Source organism: Malaclemys terrapin, chromosome 1 (genome assembly GCF_027887155.1).
Source record: "Malaclemys terrapin pileata isolate rMalTer1 chromosome 1, rMalTer1.hap1, whole genome shotgun sequence".
Lineage (NCBI taxonomy): Eukaryota > Metazoa > Chordata > Testudines > Emydidae > Malaclemys > Malaclemys terrapin.
Genome location: NC_071505.1, coordinates 39,067,591 through 39,090,720, shown reverse-complemented (window position 1 = coordinate 39,090,720; position 23,130 = coordinate 39,067,591). Strand labels below are relative to the sequence as shown.

Genomic DNA, 23,130 nt, shown 5'->3' with positions numbered 1-23,130 from the left:
GAACTCCAGTTAATATGTTAAATCCTTTTAAAAAATGTTATTACATCACCATCGGTGTATAGCCCATAATGATATTTCACAACTGTTAGTTTTATTGCAATCTATATTGAGAGCATATACCATATTTTACTTCTCCTTGGTCTAGGAGTGTTTGATAATATTGTTACATACCTTACCTATGTAATAGCTATGATACCTTTTAATAGGTAGAATTAGAACGCGTTATCTGTGTGTCATAGACTCTGCTGCTAATGGAAGTTCTCCTTTTGCTTAAGTGTGCTTTTGGAACAGAAAGATCTGAGTGAGTTGTATCCTTGCTGTTACCATGGGAGGTTCTGAGTGGCTATAATGATAGTGATAACCATGCTGCCACAGATTTCTTCCAGTCTTTTTAATTTACTACATTTTCTCAACAGTCTCACCTTCTGTTTCCTATGGCTGCAAGTTTCTGTAAACTCATAAAATTACTAGCCTGTCAGTAGTGCAAAAACCATCGACCATCTATAGGAGGGCAACTTTGGCTTATGGGATTGTTGTTGTGTCTAGAAGTTATTGGGATCTACTTAAATTAAGTAGAGATTCAACAGGATGGTATATAAGGTTCATTGATCATGTCTGCACTGAACAAATGTCCATACAGTGCTACCTGGTGCCTACTCTGCACATCGTCAGTCTAAGCTTCACTAGAGAAGTTGATGGTTGCAGGATCAAATCTTAAAAATCTCCTAACATGCAGTGGAGTTAAAACCTGGAAGGATTTCCGAGGAGCTATCACTGGTTGTTCTGGTCCTGAAGATCTGGGGATGATCCCTAAGCAGGGCCGGCTCCAGGGTTTTGGCCGCCCCAAGCAGCCCTTCCCCCCCCCCAAAAGCTGCGACCGCGATCTGCGGCGGCAATTCGGCGGGAGGTCCTTTGCTCCCAGCGGGAGTGAGGGACCGTCTGCCGAATTGCCGCCGAATGCCTGGACATGCCGCCCCTCTCTGGAGCGGCCGCCCCAAGCACCTGCTTGCCAGGCTGGTGCCTGGAGCCGGCCCCGTCCCTAAGGCATTACAATGACCCTGATTCAGCCAGTGATATTTTCTGAGAATCTAAGGATTTTTGAGTTGTGTGTAGTGCTTTGCTCTTATGACTCACCGTCTAAATACCACAGTGATGTGTCTTACAAACACCAAAGCAAGATATATTTAATGAACATGTGGCAATAACTATACATTCAAACTTCCTGAAGTCTCGGGACGGGGGGCATGGGGAAGGGGGAACACTCTTGTATTGCAGTTGAACCAGCATGTTTGCATTATGATTGACTGAGTTGTTTTTCATGTCAGTCTCATCACTTAGTGCCCCATTTCACATTTTTTTTCCCCTTCTGTTTTCTCATGCTTATGCAGTAAGCAGAATCTTGTAAAGAAATAAACATGCAGCAGGGTATAGAGACATTTAGTATAGGATTTTAATTTCAAAATAGCTTACAAGTTAAAAATTGCCGTTCAAAATATATAAAACCTCATCTTCAGGAAATGAGTCATTTTATTCACACATCGAAACTCAGAGTATACAACAGCAAGCCGCTTTAAATTGATGGTTACCGTGTTGGCAAACTCTCTTGCTATATATGTTCCTCTGTCAATTTCAATAGAAAAACATACCAGTTAGTTAAATTAGTGTCAACATTTTTATCCATTGTGGCAGAATTAATGTGATCTCTAATACATATTGTTTTTCATCTGTTTTAACTTTATGAACATACAGATTAAAGCTCTGAGTGGAAACATCATTTCTAATTTATATACGTGCCTTTGTACCAGTAATGCATTGCAATTAGAAGCATATCTTCCTAAATTTTGAGTTCTTTGTCAGATACTAATCCCGCAGTGTCTCAGGGTACGTCTTCACTACCCGCCGGATTGGCGGGTAGTAATCGATCTATCGGGGATCAATATATCGCGTCTCGTTAAGACGCGATATATCGATCCCCGAACGCGCTCCCCGTCGACTCCAGAACTCCACCGGAGCGAGCGACAGTAGCACAGTCGACGGGGAGCCGCGGCCGTCGATCCCGCGCCGTGTGGACCCCCAGGTAATTCGATCCTAGATACTTCGACTTCAGCTATGCTATTCGCGTAGCTGAAGTTGTGTATCTTAGATCGATCCCCCCCTAGTGTAGACCAGCCCTAAGAGATTGGGATAGCACTGGATTAGCAGATATATGGAGTGGGACAATGCCTCTTTATAGCAACTATTTTTAAAAGACTTAATTATTTTGTATTCCTATGGTACCTAGAGGCACAGAACACCCAGAATGGATTTGTGCAATAAAAATGATTTTTTTTGGCACAGAAATGTGGAAAAACTATATGATTAAGATAAGTTTGAAGCACGTTATATTAATTTGGCATTGCAGTTGAATTGTTTTGTTACTCCAAAAATACTTTTAAGCATTTGTGCTTACAAATACTTTATTAGTCAAACTGGAACCAAAAGGTGGGAGAAATTTTGCTTCATTGCTTTCCCCTCACAGCTGAATTAGATGGTGGAAGGAAGAGAGGTGAGGAAGGGCAACAACAGTAAAACTAGGTTGTGTGGGGAGAGATGGAAAGACAGAAGGGGACAGGAAGGTGGTAATTGCACTGGGACATGCTAATTATGCAGAGTGAAGGGGGTTGTCAATGTGGGAGGATGGAATGGGACAGTGCACATGGGGCTGCGGAAGCAGAAAGCATGCAAGGAGCCAAAAGATCAGACTGACTAGATTTAAACCGCGTGTGTGTGTGTGCGGGGGGGGCGGAGACAAGCGAATTGAGACACTTGAATTTGACTCCCCCCCCCACCCCCCAAAGGCAAATACTGTGCAGTCCTGTACTATTTTAAATGTAGACTCCTAAAAAGGGGGCAAGTTTAAAAAAAATGATTTGACAAGGTAAGAACTGTTTCTGTGCTTGTTTCATTTAAATTAAGTCATAGTGAAGTTTGAAAGCTGTACTAAGTCAATGTTCAGTTGTAAACTTTTGAAAGGACCATACTGTTTTGTTCAGAGTTGCATTTCAGAGTTATGAACAACCTCCATTCCCGAGGTGTTTGTAACTCTGAGGTTCTGCTGTATGTCTATATTGCAGCTGGGAGTGAGCCTCCCTGCCTGGGTAGACAGACTTCCACTAGTGGGGCTCGAGTTAGCGTACTAACGTGGATGTTGTGGCTTGGGTGGCCCATAAGCTTATGGTCTCTATGTATTAAATGAGACCGGGATCCAGTGTAAAAAATTGTATACGATCATGTAATTAAGAACTGTATCATAATGCTTATGCACTCAGATTCCAGAACACTTTTTTTATATTTTAAGGAATAAATTTGTCTGTCTTGAGATGTAGAAGATCTGCACATTAATCTTTTACTTTCTGGTATTCCTGCCAAATAACCTACCACAGTATTTACTTTGTACAATTTAATATCGAGGAGACAGTAATGTAAATTCTTAGCATTTTAGGAGAGCTGTGGCATCAAGTTCAACTTCAAAATATCAGCCCACCAGAATGCTTAATAACATTTTGATCTTCAAGAGTGGTCTCACAATATTAGCTAATCCTCACAGAACACCTGTCAGGTAAATATTATTTATAGATGAGGAAACTGAAGCAGTGTTTAAAGCCAGCATTTTCAAAGTTGGGTGCTGAAGATTAGGCGGCTAACTAACTAGCTTGATTGTCAGAGGGGATGGACACCCTTAGCTGTCATAGACTTCAATTGGAGCTCCAAGTGTTTGCACACCTGAAATTCAGGCCGGTTATTTTGATACCTCAATATGAATTTAGGCTCTAAATCTGAGGCCCCAAGGTTTGGGAGTGTTGACCAAAGTGAGTGGCCCAGGGCCAAAGAGGGAGCCTGTTAGATCCAAGACTGCAATTCAGGAGTTCTTGGTTTCCAGGGGCTCAAGGCCTTGGGCCCGCACCCCTTTTCATAGCATCAGGCAAAGAATTCTTGTTGGAGCAGCAAAAGGAATGAGGAATGTGCACAAAAGAGGCAAGTCTGGGAGGGTCTTCCTTTGAAGATTTTATTGAGCAGGGGGTGTGTGAGGGCTGTGTAAAGGGGGAAAGGTGCTTGAATTTGTAAGGCAAATATAATGGCAGTTAATTTGTCCACCTCCCACTGTTAGTTTCATTAATAATGTGAGTTACCTTGTTATTTCTGATGTACTTTCTGCTCCTCTTTCCCCGTTCTGTTACACAGTCAGCACAGTGGCATAATTGGGCGGGAGAACAAATTTGCCATTCTGTTTGGCCATAACAAAAAAAGAGCATTGGGATATTAAATGAGCAATATGTCCCATTCAGCATGCTGTTTAATGTACTGCTAAGCACAATTTTAGTTCAAATGTGGAATTTATTTTCAAGTGCATTGTTTTGTCATGTAAGCGTATTATATACCTGTTTGCTTTCTGAAATTCTGTGTATTATACAGTGCCTTTGTACTGGTGAGTGACACACTGAGCTTACAGTGCTACAGCATTCCCTTCTCACTACTGCAGAGCAGGTGGGAAACTAAACAAAACTGCAGCAAAAGGCTTTTGGCTGATAGGAATTGTTACATAGGGGAGGGAAAAACCTAGAGTACAAAGAAAGAGTCTCAACTGATTGAACAGCACAGAGCAGGCACATACAGCTGAAGTAATAGACGGCATTGTCTGGATTTCAAATTCAAAGAACTTCATTGCTGCTTTGGTCCTACTTGGAGAGAATAAATGCTACTGCCAGGAACAAAGCCCAAAACAGAGGGGGAGAAAAGGATGAAAAAGGAGAAAATGATGACTCACACCCCCATCTCAATCCCCAGTAGAGCGCTCAGCTCTCCCCCACCAGTGGCCATGTGTTCTGGTTTTATAAATAACTAAGTATTTGAAATGTTCAGCGTAGGCTGGGTGTGCATTGATACCGTATTAGAAGAATGCAGGCATCTTCAGAAAAATGCTAAAGCAAAATTAAACTCTAGTTTATTTTTGGATTGGATTGTGTCATCCTATAGGAATATTTGGAGAGGAACAAAGCAAAACTAAGCCTCCATAGTGTTCAAGAAACCATCTAGAAAACTGTGGGCACACTAGAATAGAATTTAAGATCAGTCTCGTAGGTTACTATTTTAAAGCTGAACCACAGCTTTTCTGGTTCTCATTTTGTTGTGGCTTCACTGAACAATTTCTATTTAATGCACCACATATTTCCTTTCCCCCTTAAATGTGAGTGAATAAAAATCTGCTATTTTTATCTGCCACAAAGTAATCTTTAGATAACATGAGAGAGAGTACTGACGCCACGTTTCCGATTAGCTACTGATGTCTACTGAATATTAAATAATAAAAAAAAGTATGGTATATAGCTAAACAGCCTTTAAAGAGTCCATCTGTGAAAAATAATCGATGACATTAATTCTAGATCCTCAAAATATATCTTCAAAAAAGCCCTAATTTATAGATCCTTTGGAAGATTGGGATTTTCAGGTTACAGTGCAAATTTGGGAAATCTAGTGTATTTCATTTTTTTTACTACAGTGATTTAAGCAATTGTTTGATATGAACAGATGTGAACTGAAACACTGTAATTATAAATCAAAACCGCTTACATTAACATGTCAGTTTGTTTTCAATGTACCCCTTCCACTGCTCTCTACCTTTACCACCACTACTTTTGTGCTAACGAATGTGAAAAAATGCCCTGGGCTCTCAGGATTTTTATGCTGTTTGTATGAATATATTTGTAAAAGCCAATGTGATTTTATTTTCTCCACTTGCAGACTGTAAATTAGTGTTTATGAACTGTGAAATATATTAACATTTAGTTCAGTTCAGTTTATATTTAATAATTAAAATCCTCATTTATTAGGGCAGAAATAGGGATTAAATAATATTAGTCTCCTTTGTAATTTTATGCCAAACTCAATGTAAGTACTAGTCAAGTAAATCATTTAATATTGACCTTAAATGTGTTCATAAAAAAGACCCTGTTTTGAATTTAGATACTTTTTTGTACGTTAATGTTTTTTTATATTTGACTCTTCTGTTACTATAACCTTTAATTTGACTTTGCAAAGTATGATAAATTAATGACCCCAACAGAGGAAATAAAGATCTACATTTAAATACCAGCCTTTTTATTAGAGGTCAGCCTCTAAAAAGGTTTTTTTGTTAAGTTATTTAAAAATGATACATAGTATATAAGCTGGTTTACATTTGGTTGCTTTCCACAGAATGACATGAGTTCCATTTGTGGCTAGCTCAAATTAACACAAAGCAGAATCACAGTCTGTAGGAACTTTTGAGTTGGGAGTTACGATGTTACACAATGTTTATGAAATAAACAGTTTTTTTTTAAATGTCTAGAAATATCCAGACAACTCTTTAAAAAATATGGTGGCTGATCACATTTAGACATGTGAGGTCTGGGTAAAACTAACTTTTGTTTTCAAAGCATGCTGGGGTTTTTTCAATATGAGGAAGGAGGGCTTTCTACGTAGGTGTAGCTTGAAGAAATAGATCAGTTTGGGACCATGGCTGATCTTAGGGTGGTGATCACCTTAGGTTTCTTTCTGAAAGAAGTTTTCTTTGTGGAAATGTACTCACAAATTATGACACCTGTCGCCATGATAGCTTAAGTGTTGGACAACAATTACAGTCGAATTTAGCATGCCTATGCGGGGGATATATTTTGACTCCCTGCTCTCCTCCTTTTTCTCCTCCTCCCTTTTTTTGATGTGGTGCATTCTTTTATGACTGTCTTCTACTCTCTCCACACTCCTATGGTGGAGAACTCCTGTGATGACAAGGGATGGAGATGCCATTTCCAGGGAAGGCTTTATTGGGGAAATAGGGCTGGGGTTTAGACTTGAATGTAGTCTTCCATGTTTGGGGCACACTACTAAGAAAGCTCTGCCCTATGTGCCTTAAATCTTGTCTAGGACAGGTAGTCTGTGATGGTATGTCTACACTGCATTTGGGATTCAGCCTTACAGCCTGGGGAGACCCATTCATGCTAGCAGGGCTCAAGCTAGTGCACTAAAATAGTAGACTATTCTTCTCTCAAGCCTAGAGCTGCAACATTTACATTGCTATTTTTAATGTGCTAACTTGAGCCCAGTTACTGCGAGTCTGTTGACCTGGCGTGGGAGGCTTGCTGCCAGCTGCAGTTTAAACATACCCCAAGAGCCTGGGTCTGTCCCATTAACGGCATTGTAGATCAGGACTGAGTATAAAATTCAGTCTGAAAATAGATTGCTAGTGAAGTTTGTAGAGCACTGATGTCATGTGTTCACATCTGCTTTTGTTAGACATTAAGTGTGCTGCCAGGGTGGATTGATTTAAATCAACAATTTTAATCTTGATTTAAATCAGCAAGCAGGAAACCTTGATTTAAATGAGAAATTTTAATTGAGTTTTGCATTTGTACTCGTACTTTTTAGATATTTTCCTAAAGATTGATTTTTTTGTTGGTTGGTAACCATTAAAGCATGTTGATTTGCAACGAAATATTACCTAAATGTGGTGCTTTTTTGCTAGCCAAGAGGTTACATTGTATCTATACCTATTTATTAAAGCAGTTATGTAGCTTAACTAACACTTACTCAGATTTAATTTTTACATTTTTATTATGTTAGAAAATAGTGAATAATGCATTTCTTGTTTGTTAGATTAATTTTTTTACTTGTGATTTGTGTCAAGCTCTGTTTGGCTGGAAATTTAAATTCAATTAAGAATGCACAAAAATAGTATTTTTTTATGTAATAAAAAAACTACTTTATGTGCTGGATGCAAACTTTTTTCCTCATCTATACCTGTTTTTCATTTAAAACTTTTTTATTAAACAATGTAAGTATTACTGTAGTTAGTGAATTGAAGTGATTGTTTCTGCTAACCATGTGTTTAAGGATTTTAGAACTAGTAGAGCTCATCCTCTTACACCTAGTTTTTGTTCATAGATTGGAAGAGACCAAGCTTTCTTGCTTTCAACTTCAGATTGGTTTTTAACTTTGAATGATCTAGTCATTGAGCTCAACTAGATGAATAAACTGAAACAAAGAAGAAATTCTCTCTTCACCTGCAGAAGAGGCTTCTGCTCTCAAAAGCTGGTTTAGCACTTTAAAAAATGATTAGCTTGGTTCCAGGTGATTAGCAAGTGACTTCTCTAAGTTTATTGGTTTGATTTTCCTTAGTTTGCCAGCAAATATGTGCTGCTTTAATATTATTTCTGGTATTTAATTAAAATTATTTTAATAGATTGTAATAAATTTAGGGCTTAACAAAGGTTGTCAACTTAGAATTTAATTTTTAATGTTTGTTTTAAAAAGAACCTGTATTTAATTTAAATTTTAAAAACTTTGATTTTTGTCCACCCCACATGCTGCAGCTGCATCAATTGCAGTTTTATAGTTGCACTCGTATTCTTACCCTGCTGATTCATAATGGAAAATTCCTAATCTAAGAGGAAGGGATGGAGTCTCTTGATTAATCAAAGTTAGTAAAGGTTGTTCCTCACCACTGATGCAGTTGTGTCTAGCTATCTTATCTTAATGATTAGGTCAAATGCCCTCAAATTTAAATAGTAGCAAACAGACCTATTTAATATAGTTAATGTCAAGAAGAAGAAATAATAAAAATCCTTTCTAGACAGCATTAGCTAGGATGCTTGATAAAAAGATTGGGAGAAACTCATAGACCTTAAGGTCAGAAGGGACCATCATGATCATCTAGTCTGACCTCCTGCACATTGCAGGCCAAAGAACCTCACCCACTCACTCCTGCAATAGACCCCTAATCTCTGGCTGAGTTACTGAAGTCCTCAACTCATGATTTAAAGATTTCAAGTAACAGAGAATCCACCATTTACACTAGGAACTGTCTGGGCTTGATTGACTCTCTGCTCTGCACTGGCTTCCACTTCATCACAGAGCCTCTGAAGGTAGAAAGACAGCCAGCGGGAATCTGCACTGGAACAAAGCAATTCAAACTTTGCCTCAGGGATCTACAGCAGGCCAAAGCTAACTAGTGAAGGTGTGGGGTCAGAGCAACCAAGGGATGTGCTGATTCACTGCCTTCGTGGGCAGTTTGCAGTCCTTGTCCCAGCTGATTCAAATCAGGCCCAGTGTATTTAAACTTACCTTGAGCTGACAAAATATTAGCTGGTATAATTGTGACAGATGGCCTACCTCTGTTTGCATGATAAAGTATTACCAAAGAAGTTCCATATGAAGTAGTTAACTCTACAAAAGAGAAGTTAATGGATAAGGAGAAATGGAACAGCCATGGGGACCCTAAAAGTCCCCCTAGATACACTAATGGAAATCTATAGTTGAAAGGGTGCCAAGTACCAGGAAGGAGAAAACAAGTAGCTGGCATAAACTGGGAGTTAGACTGACACTTTGTAGAGTATTTCCTAATGACCATGTATGTATGTGACACGATTTAAAAGAAACAGATGTCCAAAACCAAATATATTGTCTCACTGTTGCAAAGGTAGTCATCTCCCATGAAAAGGAGGAGAGTGTATAATGGGTGGATATGACACTTAAGTGTTTTCTTTGACAAGTGTGAGAGACCGCACTTCTGCTCTAAGTCCAGGTAACCTCATATTCTATAAATTTAATTGTAGCATCATTCTAGCTGTGTTGCATGGAAGTGTTTAAGTATGTTTATTTTATCATTTGCTCTCATTTTGGTAAAATCTCATATAAAACCAGTTTAAGAAGAATTAAAATGTGTGCCTGTGCTGGCTGGGCAAGTTGCTGCCTGACTCACTTCAAGAAACAAAACTCTGACCTTGTGGGAAGATAGTGGAAAGCCTAGATATGTGTCAGGCGGTGACATTCCTCTGGAGACTACAAAACAGCTGGGGAAAGTGACTGTGGTCACAGAGAGGGCTCAGTAATTGCGGGAGCACAAGTCATTGTTACAATATCTTCTTATACATTTCTTTTTTAGCTTTGATGCACCGTTTGTTGAAAAGACACTTGCAACCTTATTCAGCCACGTTCTTTGTCCCATCCTCCCCCCCCTTTTTTTTTTTAAACTACAGTTTTAAAATTTCACTATGTATTAACTACTTTGCCAAGGAAGGTAGTGTGATAGCCTGCGTGGTTAGTGCTTACACTTCCCAGCACTGACATTTGCAGTTTGTATTTTATAATACTGTTGCATATGAGCAGTGTGCTGTGTTGTGATCAAGGACCTGGGAAGAATATGGAGAGTAGAATCTTTGCTTAAGGCTGTGACCTTGGGGTACACATCAGATCACGGAGCTGTTAGACTGCAGGTGTTAGACTTCTCTAAGATCTTCATTTTTGCTTCATATCATTCTCCTGTACTGGGAAATGCCTAAGCTTTTAAGAGGTGTAAACCCATACAAATTGTAGTCATAAATGCAAATTTTATTAAAATCGTTTCTCTGTCAGTGTGTGAGGGTTCTCTGTAAATTGGATTACCAAATGATTTTGTACCAGACAATCCTGTTTACATTATGAGTGAAAGATTATTTTACTTATTTGAATAAAGAGTAAATTGAGCTATTATATGCAGTTGCCAGGAATGATCAGAAATTTTCTGGTTTGTGCTTCTTATTTAGAGAGCTGCCTGTTATCCTTCCTTTTTATTCTTCATAAATAAAATGCCTGCCTTGACGGGATCAAGATTCAAGAGGGTAAATGCAATATTACTATTCCTATCACAATCAATTATTTTTATAGGGCTCTCATTAAAGACCTGCAAAGACCAAAATGGCAATACATACAAACCAGAAAGGATTAAAATGGAGTCAAGAGTGGTGGTGCCATAGAACTGAAGCACTCTGGTTCAGCTTGTAAAAATCTTGGGATGCACATGCACAACATGTAGAGAGGTTGCTCATCTCTCTGGGGAGCTCTATTTAAAGAGAAATGGAATGCTATAGCCCATATAGAGTAACCAGCTCAGCCAACCTGGCCTGCTAACCCACTTAGTGGCATTTATGGGCCTTATGGACAGTGGTAGCAGAAAGAGATTGATCTGGCAGGGAAAGCTGCCTTTTAGCATAATGGAAGAAGACACTACTGTGTGCCATTGCTTACAGGATGTAATAGCAGTAAGGAAATCTATCAGCAAGGGATGGGAAGCACAATTGCCCCAGTCCAGCTCTTTGGTCAGGTGGCTGTTTAGGAGATGGAACAAATTCAAACCATGGTGAAAACTGGCTCAAGACCGACAATAGCATCTTTGGGAGCATTGGGGAAGCGAACTAGTGATCCATTAAAAATATATATATTAAATAAATTAATGGAGATATCCCATCATCTAGAACTGGAAGGGACCTTGAAAGGTCATTGAGTCCAGCCCCCTGCCTTCACTAGCAGGACCAAGTACTAATTTTGTCCCAGATCCCCAAGTGGCCCCCTCAAGGATTGAACTCACAACCCTGGGTTTAGCAGGCCAATGCTCAAACCACTGAGCTATTCCTCCCCCCTTAAGGAACTTGTTGTCTATGAAAACATAATGGTGATTAGGAGCAATCAGTACCTGGAGGTACAAGGTAATCTTTCGTTGATCTTGGAGAGGGAAAATGAGAGATTAACAGAAATGAACAAAGGGAGGACTCATTGTCTCTTCTCTAGATTCAATCGCTTACGCATCCAAGAGCATGATTCTTAAAGACATCCCTACTGAGAAAGAGCAGCTTAGCGGGCAAGGTTGAGAGAGTCTATTACAAAGTTTTCATAGGTTTGGAACAATGGTATTCTAAAGAACTGATCACCCAGAGAACATAAAGGAAGCGTCTCAAAGGTCTATGAATCTCAGAAGTGTGAAAAGCCTGGGAGACCAGTTTACACTGTTACAAGCACCTCAGCACAGAATACTAGCTATACTGTTAAGCAACATGTAGATATATATTTAACAAATGCTTTCTTGGTAAGCAGCACATGTGTGGGATAGCAGTGATGGTGGATTGATGAAACCCATTGTTCACAAGTTGCTAAAGGCCATTGTAGAGGCTGTAAATGAAGTAAAATTTACACTAAGGTAGCTTCTCCTTCCCTGCCTCTTCATTTTTCATTGTTAATGGAGCAATAAGAATTTGTATATTGAATAAGAATGGGGCTTTACTTTTGAATATCATCTCTACAGGTGGCTATTCATTAGTCTCAGGGCAAAGTACAAAGGTGACGTTAAACAAAGTGTTGCGTGCTGTCATGCAGTGACTAATAACGTGAAAGGGTAAAGCTCTTTTGGTAAATGAGGAAGGAATAAGTCTGTCAACTTTTTTTAGTACCTTATCAACCTGAAAAGATGGTGGTAGACAGATTTTTACCTGACTGAATATATATTAGATTTAGGATTAAGAAAACCATCTGCAGTAACAGATTGGATTTGTATTAGGACGACTGCTAGCTGGTGGCAGAGAGAGTGTAGGAGTTATGGAATGCCTCAAGGATTATAACACTTAGTAGTGGTAATCTAAATAGGAATGGAATACATGGTCACGTTCTACATATTCTGGGCAAAGAAACTGCAGTGTGCAAGTGGACATTTGAGTGGAGGAACATAAAGCTATGTAGGATTAACTGATTTTTAGAGCTCCTTTGTGTGCAAAAGTGTCTGCCAGTGGCTGATAATAAGTTCTGGCTGAAATGTGCTGCCTGATGGAAAAAATATTGATTGAATCTTATTTAGTGTTTGTGGGCTGTGGCATATCTGATATGGTCCAGGCGTGGAAACAGAAGTATTGGTGTCAAGTAAGACTGATTTATTTCTGTGTATATGGTCATTGTAGAAAAGTAGCATGTTAAATGAAGGCATCCTATCGTTTTTCTAGAAAGTATATTGAGACTGTATCTTGTTTGGAACTTGTTGCTTTTATGCTGGGACAGATATTTAATTCCCTTGATTTCCTGAGAAATGCATTAAGAAAGTATAACTGCCTAAGGGGCCAACTGATTCTGTTGGGTACTTGGTGAGAATTTCAATTGGGCACAAATACATTGACTTTTCTGTTTGTTTTTCCTTATTCTGTGAAATCAATCCTGTTAAATTAAGTAAATATGTCAAATTTTGGGCCTAACTACATTTAGTAATTATTGTTATGCTGCAGTATTACATTTCTGTAGAAATGTACAGATATTAATTAATCCTTGCTATACCCCATCGGTATTTCACACAGGGGAGACTGAAGCACAGAGAGGCTAAGTGATTTACCCAAGGCCAAGCAGTAGATGAATCAGGGGTTATAATTCAGGAATTCTTGGCCCCCAGCTCTGCGCCTAATCCACTAGACCAAACTGCTTTGAAGTTTAAAATATGAAGGCTGCACCTTTTTCATACAAACACCCTTAGCACTCCGTTCTGACTAATTCCTTTATACATATGCTTTCAGAAATATATATTTCCTGTTGCCTTTTGCAATGGGTGTCATTTCTTTGTCCTGCTCTGGTTCCCTCAGAATATTGCACTGAACTCTCTGGGGATCAACATTCTGGAGGTCACCATGGCAACGTTTAGAAAAATGCTCGCTACAGACTTGAAGCTTCATTTCTGTTATCCCTGTGAGCTCTGATGATTTGTGGACTTCCCAGACTAATGGAGGTGGGGTGGGGGGAAGGTAAACGAGAGAGCTGTACGGGACTAGCACATTAAAATCTTTTGCATGTAATTTTTGAGGCACTCTGCTGATATTGCTCAGTGATGTACAGCAGCAGCATCTAGAATTTTCATGGTATGCTGCTGCGACTCTCTTCTGCATCAAGTAATCTCTCTGTTCTTATTCCACATCTTTTTAACATTAGTGTCTTTGTTGTCCTCATTTTCACTCAAGGATACTGTGAAAGCCATTGACAAGGAAAAGATTGCTATGGTAGTAAAGCCTAAGAATTTGTTGACAATAAAATTTGACCACATAGGTTATATCACATCACATTTAAGAGTGAGTGCTCACATCACTGCTATTTCCCAGTCTTCTTTAAAGAAGAACCAGGAGAACCTTAAAGAAGCTAGATGGGGTGGGGGGAAAAGAATGAGTTCCATCCAGCTATGAGAAGTGATTAAAGTGGAATATTAGTTCTTTGCCATCTGGGACAAGAATTAAGAACTCTCTGTTGTATTTTGTCAGTGGCAAAGTGAACTTGGAGTTCTGTTTTATTCTGTTGATTTGAGGCGTACAAAAATATTCCAGTACAGGGAGATTGTTTTATAATTTCAGTCCAGTAGACTTCATGTCTGCATGTGGAAATAGTGCATCCTAAGATGTAAATAAATAAATAAAAGGGCTTTTTTCCATAAAAGGATCATAGAATATCAGGGTTGGAAGGGACCTCAGGAGGTCATCTAGTCCAACCCCCTACTCAAAGCAGGACCTAATCCCCAGACTGATTTTTACCCCAGTTCCCTAAATGACCCCCTCAAGGATTGGACTCCCAACCCTGGGTTTAGCAGGCCAATGCTCAAACCACTGAGCTACCCCCCCCCCCCAAATAAATTAATGGAGATATCCTATCTCCTAGAACTGGAAGGGACCTTGAAAGGTCATTGAGTCCAGCCCCCTGCCTTCACTAGCAGGGCCAAGTACTGTTTTTGCCCCAGATCCCTAAGTGGCCCCCTCAAGGATTGAACTCTCAACCCTGGGTTTAGCAGGCCAATGCTCAAACCACTGACCTATCCCTCTCCCCTATTAATTATTAAATGAAATTCATTAAATGAATCATATTCATTAAATGAATATTTCATTTAAAATAAAAACAACCTAATTGAAATAAAACTGATGTTTGAATATCTATGGACATCATAGATATGGATATAAGGTGTCAATTTTTAACAGTGAGGGGAATTAACAGTTAGAATCATTTACCAAGGGTTGAGGTTGATTTTTTACCACCGACCATTTTAAAAGCAAGATTGCATTTTTTTTGTTGGTGGTGGTTTTTGTTTGTTTGTTTTGTTTTGTGTTGTTTTTTAAACTAAAAGATCTGCTTGAGGAATTGTGCTGGGGAAGTTCTCTGGCCTGTGTTATACAGATCAGACTAGATGATCATAATAGTCTCTTCCGGCCTTGGAATCTATGAAAATGCACCACTGAAAGTGAGAAAGAAAGTGTCACTATCTAAAGAACTCCTCTTTAGATAGTGACACTTGAGCAGAGAAATAGGAGAACATTTAACATTAAAATATTACTTTAAGTAAAAAAGAACAATGACTTGACTGAGACCCTGATTGAAGATAAACTAAAATTAAATTTTAAATAAAGGACACTGACTAATCGTAAACTTTTATACAAGGGCTTGGGGGATTCCAGGATTTTATAAAATTTCCAAAACATCAGTGGTGGATGGTAATGGATGGTGGTGAATATTTATTGATAGCATTGCCGTTCCAGGCAACCACTGGACTCCAAATGCCATTACAATAGGAACCGATATGTCAAAAATTGTCACTTGAACACACTTTTAAGTTGTGGTCACAAGTAAAGAATAAGAATTTACATAAATCAAAAAGAAAATGTCAGGGTCATGTGTGTCACTGTTGCACCAGAAGATCCAATGTAAACAACATACAAAATGAATGGGAGTTCATGGAATCTCAAGGAGAAATGTCCTTAAGGAGTGCTGACTTTCTACAGCACCTCCAAGCTTCAGCATTAATCAGCCATTCACTTTATGTAACCCAGTACATGTATCTTCCTTTACTATGTTAAGAATAACTAAACTCTTTTAAAATTTAGAACAAGGTAATGGCTATTAATGTATAGGGTTACCATATTCTGTGCCTCCAAATGGAGGACACTCCACGGCCCACGGCCCCGCCCCCAGCCCCGCCCATACCCCCTCCCCAACCCCGCCCCCTCCCCAAAGTCTCCGCCCCCTCCCCTGCTTCCCGCAAACATTTGATTCGCGGGAAGCCTGAAGCAGGTAAGCGGGGTGTGGGGGGGAGGAGGCGCGGCCCAGGCTGGCCCCCCGGCGGCTCCAGCCTGGGTCGGCTCGGGCCCTGGGGTGCCGGCCCCGGCCGACCACCCCCGGCCCGCCCAGCACTGCCGGCCCCCGGCGGCCCGGCGCACCCCCGGGCTCCCCGCGGGCCCGGCTGACCGGCTCCCAGCCCGGACCCCGGCCCGGCACCGCGCCCCCGGCTCCCCGTCCGGCCCCGCGCCCGGCCCGGCACTGCGCCCCTGGTTCCCGGCCCGGCACCATGCCCCCGGCCCCGCACCGGCCCCGCACCGCCGGCCCCGGCCGAGCACCACCCAGCCCTCCCGATTTTCCCGGACATGCCCGGCTTTTGGGGATTTCCCCCCGGACGGGGATTTGAGCCCCCAAAAGCCGGACATGTCCGGGAAAATCCGGACGTATGGTAACCCTATTAATGTACATCTGCTCAGAAAGGAAAAGGCCAGAGCCAAACAAGTCACAGTAGAAATTCAGCGTGTTGACTGTACCTGTGAAATATGGTTGCTGGAGTAAGAGGTATGACGGAGGTAGTGGACATTCTTTCTTCTGGACCAGACGATAAGAGGTTCAGCTGACAATTTTTAGGACTCTGGCTCATTCCCACTGCCAAGACCTACAACTCTAGCTCTGTTGAAATATAAATGGCTGTCTTATCTATCCATATCTGATGGCTGTGCAGAGGAAAGGGTTAAAGATCCTATGAAGCTTTATGAGAAGAGTAGATGATAGCCCTGGCCTCCTGACACAATAAAATAGGTATTTAAAACTGTCTGGTTACTATAAACTTGCCTATGGTATGCAGTCACTGCACTAACTCGCTATTTAGGGATAATTTGAGTTTGAACAGTGCTATAGAAAACCAATTTCTTTCTATAAAATGCTATTCAGAACAACTGCTTTTTGTTTTATTTTTGTTTGTTTTTTGCATAGTTGTGGAATTCTTCAATTTTTCCTCCTGTAGTTTCTAAAATCCAAGCCTTGAAAAGAATAATGCAGAAGGCAACCCTTTTAAACCTAATGAAAAATATGGAAACAGCGGGGAATGAATATCCAGCTGTGGAGGGGAAAAATTAAGTGAAACCTTTTTCTCCCCTCCTCAAATAGGTCTTATTCATGGGGCTTTTATGGTACCACAATCATATACTTAAAAAATAATTATTCAGTAATTCTGCTTCATTTCCACACAGCAATGATATAAAATGTCAAACTCCATGCAGCCAGTGAATTTCCAGGCTCCCATGTAGAAACCAGTGTACTGTTAGTAAACCCTTAAAAGATAAGATTTTCTGTATCAGGGTTTAATTAGGATTAGAGTTCTGTGATTGGATACCAGTATAAAGGTCAAAAATTATATTTAAAAAAAAAAAACTGCATATTTTTCCAGGTTAAAAGTCAAGGGAAGAACTGTTTGCTAGTTTGGGAAGGGAGCCTTCATTTTAATAAAATCCCATCTCCATGCACATTTAATGGGGAAAAAAAGTTTAAATCATTTTAGAGTAGGAAGTTTTGATCGTTTAATTTGACAGCAGTGCTGTGGCATCATTAAACAAAGTGGAAGCTTCATCTTTGTTTGAAGAAGGCGAATTTCAATGATTAGTTCAACAAGAAAGAATTAAGAACAAGTTGGATTAGATTGTAAACTCTTCAGCACGGACTGTATCTACCAGTTGTTTATCGTGCCTGACGTGGTGGGCCTCTGATCTCCCTTGGGACCTCTGGTCACTCCCACAGTTGTTGTCTAAAGCCATGTCACCATCTCTTAGATCTTGCCTGGTAGACAGGGTGGAGACTGTACTCTGATATGAGGCTTCCAAGGAAAACAAGGTGTTGTAAGAAGTTTTGGTAATCTACAGGTGCTTTTCTTCTTTCTGTTAGAAATTAACCCAATTGCAATGACTCACTGTTCAGTCTGATGGACAGTGGAAGGTCAGGGAAAATCCAGCATGCAGATTTTTGTAGCGCAATGCAATAGTGTGTATCTTATTGTACAACTTGAACGCTGAGTGCAAGTTAGTGAATATACAAACAAAACTAATAAACAATGGAGCACACAGATTATTACTCCTGAGGGGATTTTGCGCCACTGACCGCGCACACAATTCATGTCCCCTGCAGATTTTTTGTTTGTTTGTTTCCCTGCAGAATAATAGATCCTCCATGAGAGGAGGCAATATGCCTCTCCTCTGCAGCGGTCCCAAGCGGGCGTGTCGGTTCGGGCATTGGGAGAGATGTAAATCACCACCTTGCAGGGAGGGTGTGGGGGCAGAGAAGAGAAAGCAGGGCTGTGTGTGTGTGAGAGAGACTGTACTTCTCACTCGCTACTATGGTGTGTCTGGCATAGAGGGGCAGAGCCCCTGGGTGTTTCTGGGGCAGGCCTGGCCCAGCCCTTGTGCTGTGTCAAGGTCAGGTGCAGGCTTGCCACCAAGTCCATGTCCTGGGGGCCAGGGGCCTGCAGGGTGATCCCTCACCTCTGTGCTGCCAGTGGCCTGTGCTCCCCATTGGGAGCCCCAATGTGTGCTCCTTGCCCCGTCACTACGCTCGCCCTGCAGAGGTGTGGGGTTGATACAGGCAGCTGTAGGGAAGCTGAGGGGAGCCTTGGCCAGGGGTGCCATTTAGGAAGGCAGGGGAGGCACCTGCCCCACTCCCAGTTTCACACCGGAGGTCTGCTCATAGCACACATCCCAGGCAGAGCTCTTACCTGCAGCACTGCGCAGGCAGGTCCCTCCTCCAGTAGCTGGGGTTCTCTGGCTGCGGCTCCCTCGGTCAGTTTTCTCCACTGCACTAGGGCCTCTGGAGGTGGGGCAGCCCAGAAGAGGGTCAGTCAGTGTGTGCAGGGGAGCACGGTAGTGGTGGTTGGAGCATAGGGTACCCCTTGATGGGGGTGGGTAGGTGGGAGCAGGGGCCCCAGTTGCAGACTGGGGGGGAGGGTTGGAGCCTGGAGAGGGCTGTGGGGTGGGAAAAGGGAGTCAATCTCAGGGGAAGGGAGAGGTGAGGGCATAGGGCTGTGCCCTGAGGAAGGGGCAGTGAGGAGGAGCAGCTGAGGGTGAACAGTCCCTGGGGCAAGGATAGTGAGAGTGGGGAGCCGAAGAAGGGTGAGGGGCTAGGCACAGCTAAGTGAGTCTTGGGGTCTGTTTGCCATCAGAGAAGCAGGGAGCACCCTCACCTCTCCCAGGAAAGAGACTGAGAACAGATGCCACTAAGCTAATGCATTCTCTGAACTGACTAATCTGCTTTCTTCCTTCCTCCCCATCTCTCCTATTTTAGAGTAACTTATACCTCGATCCTGCAGTGAGTATAGTATCCATGTGGGCACAGGTGTTTCTTTAACTTTCTACTCCTAGGAGAATATTTTTTGTCGTCTGTATTGTTACAGACATACTTGCTGACAGGTATTTTGACATAAATTACCAAAATAATTGAAACTGGAATGATAACATTGTGTTATTTTGATAAATAAAATACGCAGAATTTTGCAGGATTTTAAAATGTGTGCAGAAATTTAAAGTTTTTGGCGCAGAATTTCCCCAGGAGTAGATTGTTTATTAATATATAATCAGCAGCCTGGGACTCTCCAGCTCCTATTTTTCCCCAGAACCACCCCACACTCAACAATATCAACAACATACAAAATTGTGTATATATACCAGGTAGGACCCCAGTGCTGCATCTAATTGGTGTATAGCAGTAATTTGCCTGTGGAAGTGTTTAATTTTATAAGCTATCCATCTTGCATTCTTTGCCTACAATAAACGCAGGCCCTGACACAGAAGCCATGGGGCATAGAAGCAAAATCAGCTCCTTTCTCCAGAAATAAGGAATTGTAATGTAGGGTTTGCTTTCCTGCTGGCAGTCAGATGAGTGGGGGAAGATATGGCACATGCCAAAGTGGGAACCCTCTGTCCTGACTTCCTGAGTGCCCACTCTCAATATTAAATAATATATATAATACTAGCATGTGTACAATATATAGGAAATGAGGGCAAGAGGGGAGAAGAATAAAATCCCATTTATTTCCAAGTCCTTTTGAAGTGAGGCATTGTGCATACTAATATGCACCAGTCACACCCAGGGTGTTGCTGAAGGAGTGCTGTACTGTTGGAGGTGCTATCGTTGCATGAATGAAAGACAAAGAACCGGAGTGCTTCCAGTCATTAAAGATCCCATATAGCTTTTTCTAAGAATAGGATTTTGCTTCACTGATTTGGCCAAATTCCAGCTCTGGTAATTGCCTTCTGCTGATCTAAATTGCTCCGTTTATTTAATTGGAGAGGGTCCTGTCCCAAAAGATGTTGTGGAGGTTCCTGGTGCCAGTACAATGGCTGCTGTGTTTCACCCTCACTGATTTCAGTAAAGGGTGAAGCTATTCCCAGTTTATGCAGATCATAGTTTGTAATTCTGTGTAAATCACTCGAGGCTTGCAAAAGATGTGTACTAAATCAAATAGCAGTAGTAACAGGCTTAAACAAAGGGTGATTAATAAAGTGCTGATCATTATCAGACTAACAAGACCACTATGGAAGTCATTGTGGTGGTGGTTATAATACAGTGAAATGTATAAAAGAGAAGTGATTGGCTTGCAGTGAAAATTCAGAGCAGTCTGACTGTCTAACTTAAAGACCAGCTGCCTGCCACAGGCATCTGTGATTATGTACTGATTCTGGGAGACAGGGTCAGATGGAATAAGAACTATGGGTTTTGGCTGTTACAAGGAAAAGGTATGTTGCTCTTTCCAAACCTTTGTTTTGTCTCTCTCTCACTGTCCCTTGAACGCTAACATAAACAAATCCTCATAAAATATTAAATTCAGTATCTTCAATAAAGTCCTTTAGCACACTCACTGGCCCACTTGCAATCCATGTTTGCTGTGCAGGTGAGCCTCAGTGCTCCCGCATGTCCCGTCATGTTTATAACATCAAGTTTCTCAAGTACATGGCACAAATGAAACTTAACATGTCTTTGTGTGTGAGATGACGTTGACTTGCATTTTTAGCAATTAGAATTTATTCATTGGATGTGTACGTTGCTAGAAGGCTATAAAAAGACAACGTACAGGCTTGCTAGCTAAGGCAGTGGTCTCCAAAGTGGGGTGCGCAAGAGGATCTTTGGGGGTTCGTGGCAGGAGGAGCGTTTTTTGTTTTGTTTTTTGTGCTTCGTCAGGCGAGAGTCCAAGTGGCTTTTTTTTTTTTCCCCCCCTTTGGCAAAAATGGTAGAGCCGGCGCGGCAGGGGGTGCATGCTCAAAATTTTTTTCCTGATAGGGGTGCGCGATCAAAAAAGTTTGGAGACCACTATGCTAAGGAACCATTTGAAATAAGCAAACAACATGAACATTCCTGTTGAACAGAGCTATTTTTAAGGTCGGGGGAGGAGTTTTTGTTTAATCACTTAATTGACCCTGTTGCATTTTTTCCTGATGTGCTCAGGCCTACCAACGACCTGTGTTGAAATAGGTGACTGAGCTTTTCAGCTTTGGATTTTCCCTGGTGTTTTTTTTTTGTTTGTTTGTTTAAAGCACAGAAACAGGAATCTGACCTTTTCTTCTAAATCCTCTTCCCCAGTATTAAATAATCATACTTTACAAAATAAAAAGATTGAGCAAGGTGACCTAGGTTTGGTCTTTGAATGATAACCTCCTTAATCAAAACACTAACAGTATTTAATCTTAAACCACCACTAGAACTGTTTTTTGGCTCAAAGCACAGTGCAATGGGAGTGCACATACTGTACTTTAATGCAGTTTGTCTGGGGCAGTGGATTTAAAGTCTGGACTAGTCAAGTCCCACCAGTGTTGCTCTCTTTATCATATGGGATCAGTTAGAGAGAGGTGTCTCGAAGATAGCTGGGAGTGCTGGTAGCATAGGGTCTTAGGACAGAGTCTACATAACCAGACAAGCCACACCACTGACTTCCTGAGGAAACTACAATCCATCGGTGATCTTCCAGAAAACACCATCCTGGCCACTATGGACGTAGAAGCCCTCTACACCAATATTCCACACAAAGATGGACTACAAGCTATCAGGAACAGTATCCCTGATAATGTCACAGCTAACCTGGTGGCTGAACTTTGTGATTTTGTCCTCACCCACAACTATTTCACATTTGGGGACAATATATACCTTCAAGTCAGCGGCACTGCTATGGGTACCCGCATGGCCCCACAATATGCCAACATTTTTATGGCTGACTTAGAACAACGCTTCCTTAGCTCTCGTCCCCTAACGCCCCTACTCTACTTGTGCTACATTGATGACATCTTCATCATCTGGACCCATGGAAAAGAAGCCCTTGAGGAATTTCACCATGATTTCAATAATTTCCATCCCACCATCAACCTCAGCCTAGATCAATCCACACAAGCGGTCCATTTCCTGGACACTACTGTGCTAATAAGCGATGATCACATCAATACCACCCTATACCGGAAACCTACTGACCGCTACACTTACCTACATGCCTCCAGCTTCCATCCAGGACACACCACACGATCCATTGTCTACAGCCAAGCTCTAAGATATAACCGCATTTGCTCCAATCCCTCGGATAGAGACAAGCACCTACAAGATCTCTATCAAGCATTCTTAAAACTACAATACCCACCTGCTGAAGTGAAAAAACAGATTGACAGAGCCAGACGAGTACCCAGAAGTCACCTCCTACAAGACAGGCCCAACAAAGAAAATAACAGAACACCACTAGCTGTCACCTTCAGCCCCCAACTAAAACCTCTCCAGCGCATCATCAGAGATCTACAACCTATCCTGAAAGATGATCCTTTACTCTCACAGATCTTGGGAGACAGACCTGTCCTCGCTTACAGACAACCCCCCAACCTAAAGCAAATACTCACCAGCAACCACACATCACTGAACAAAACCACTAACCCAGGAACCTATCCTTGTAACAAACCCCGATGCCAACTCTGTCCACATATCTATTCAAGTGACATCATCATAGGACCTAATCACATCAGCTATACCATCAGGGGCTCGTTCACCTGCACATCTACCAATGTGATATATGCCATCATGTGCCAGCAATGCCCCTCTGCCATGTACATTGGCCAAACCGGACAGTCTCTACGCAAAAGAATTAATGGACACAAATCTGACATCAGGAATCAAAATACTCAAAAACCAGTGGGAGAACACTTTAACCTGTCTGGTCATTCAGTGACAGACCTGCGGGTGGCTATATTACAACAG

General features: G+C 41.4%; 1 protein-coding gene across 1 annotated transcript in view; it reads left to right on the top strand.

Annotated features, from left to right (window-relative positions):
* Positions 1 to 23,130, top strand: part of PLXNB2 (plexin B2) — a 337,927-nt gene that overhangs the window by 192,566 nt on the left and 122,231 nt on the right. The window lies entirely within an intron of this gene.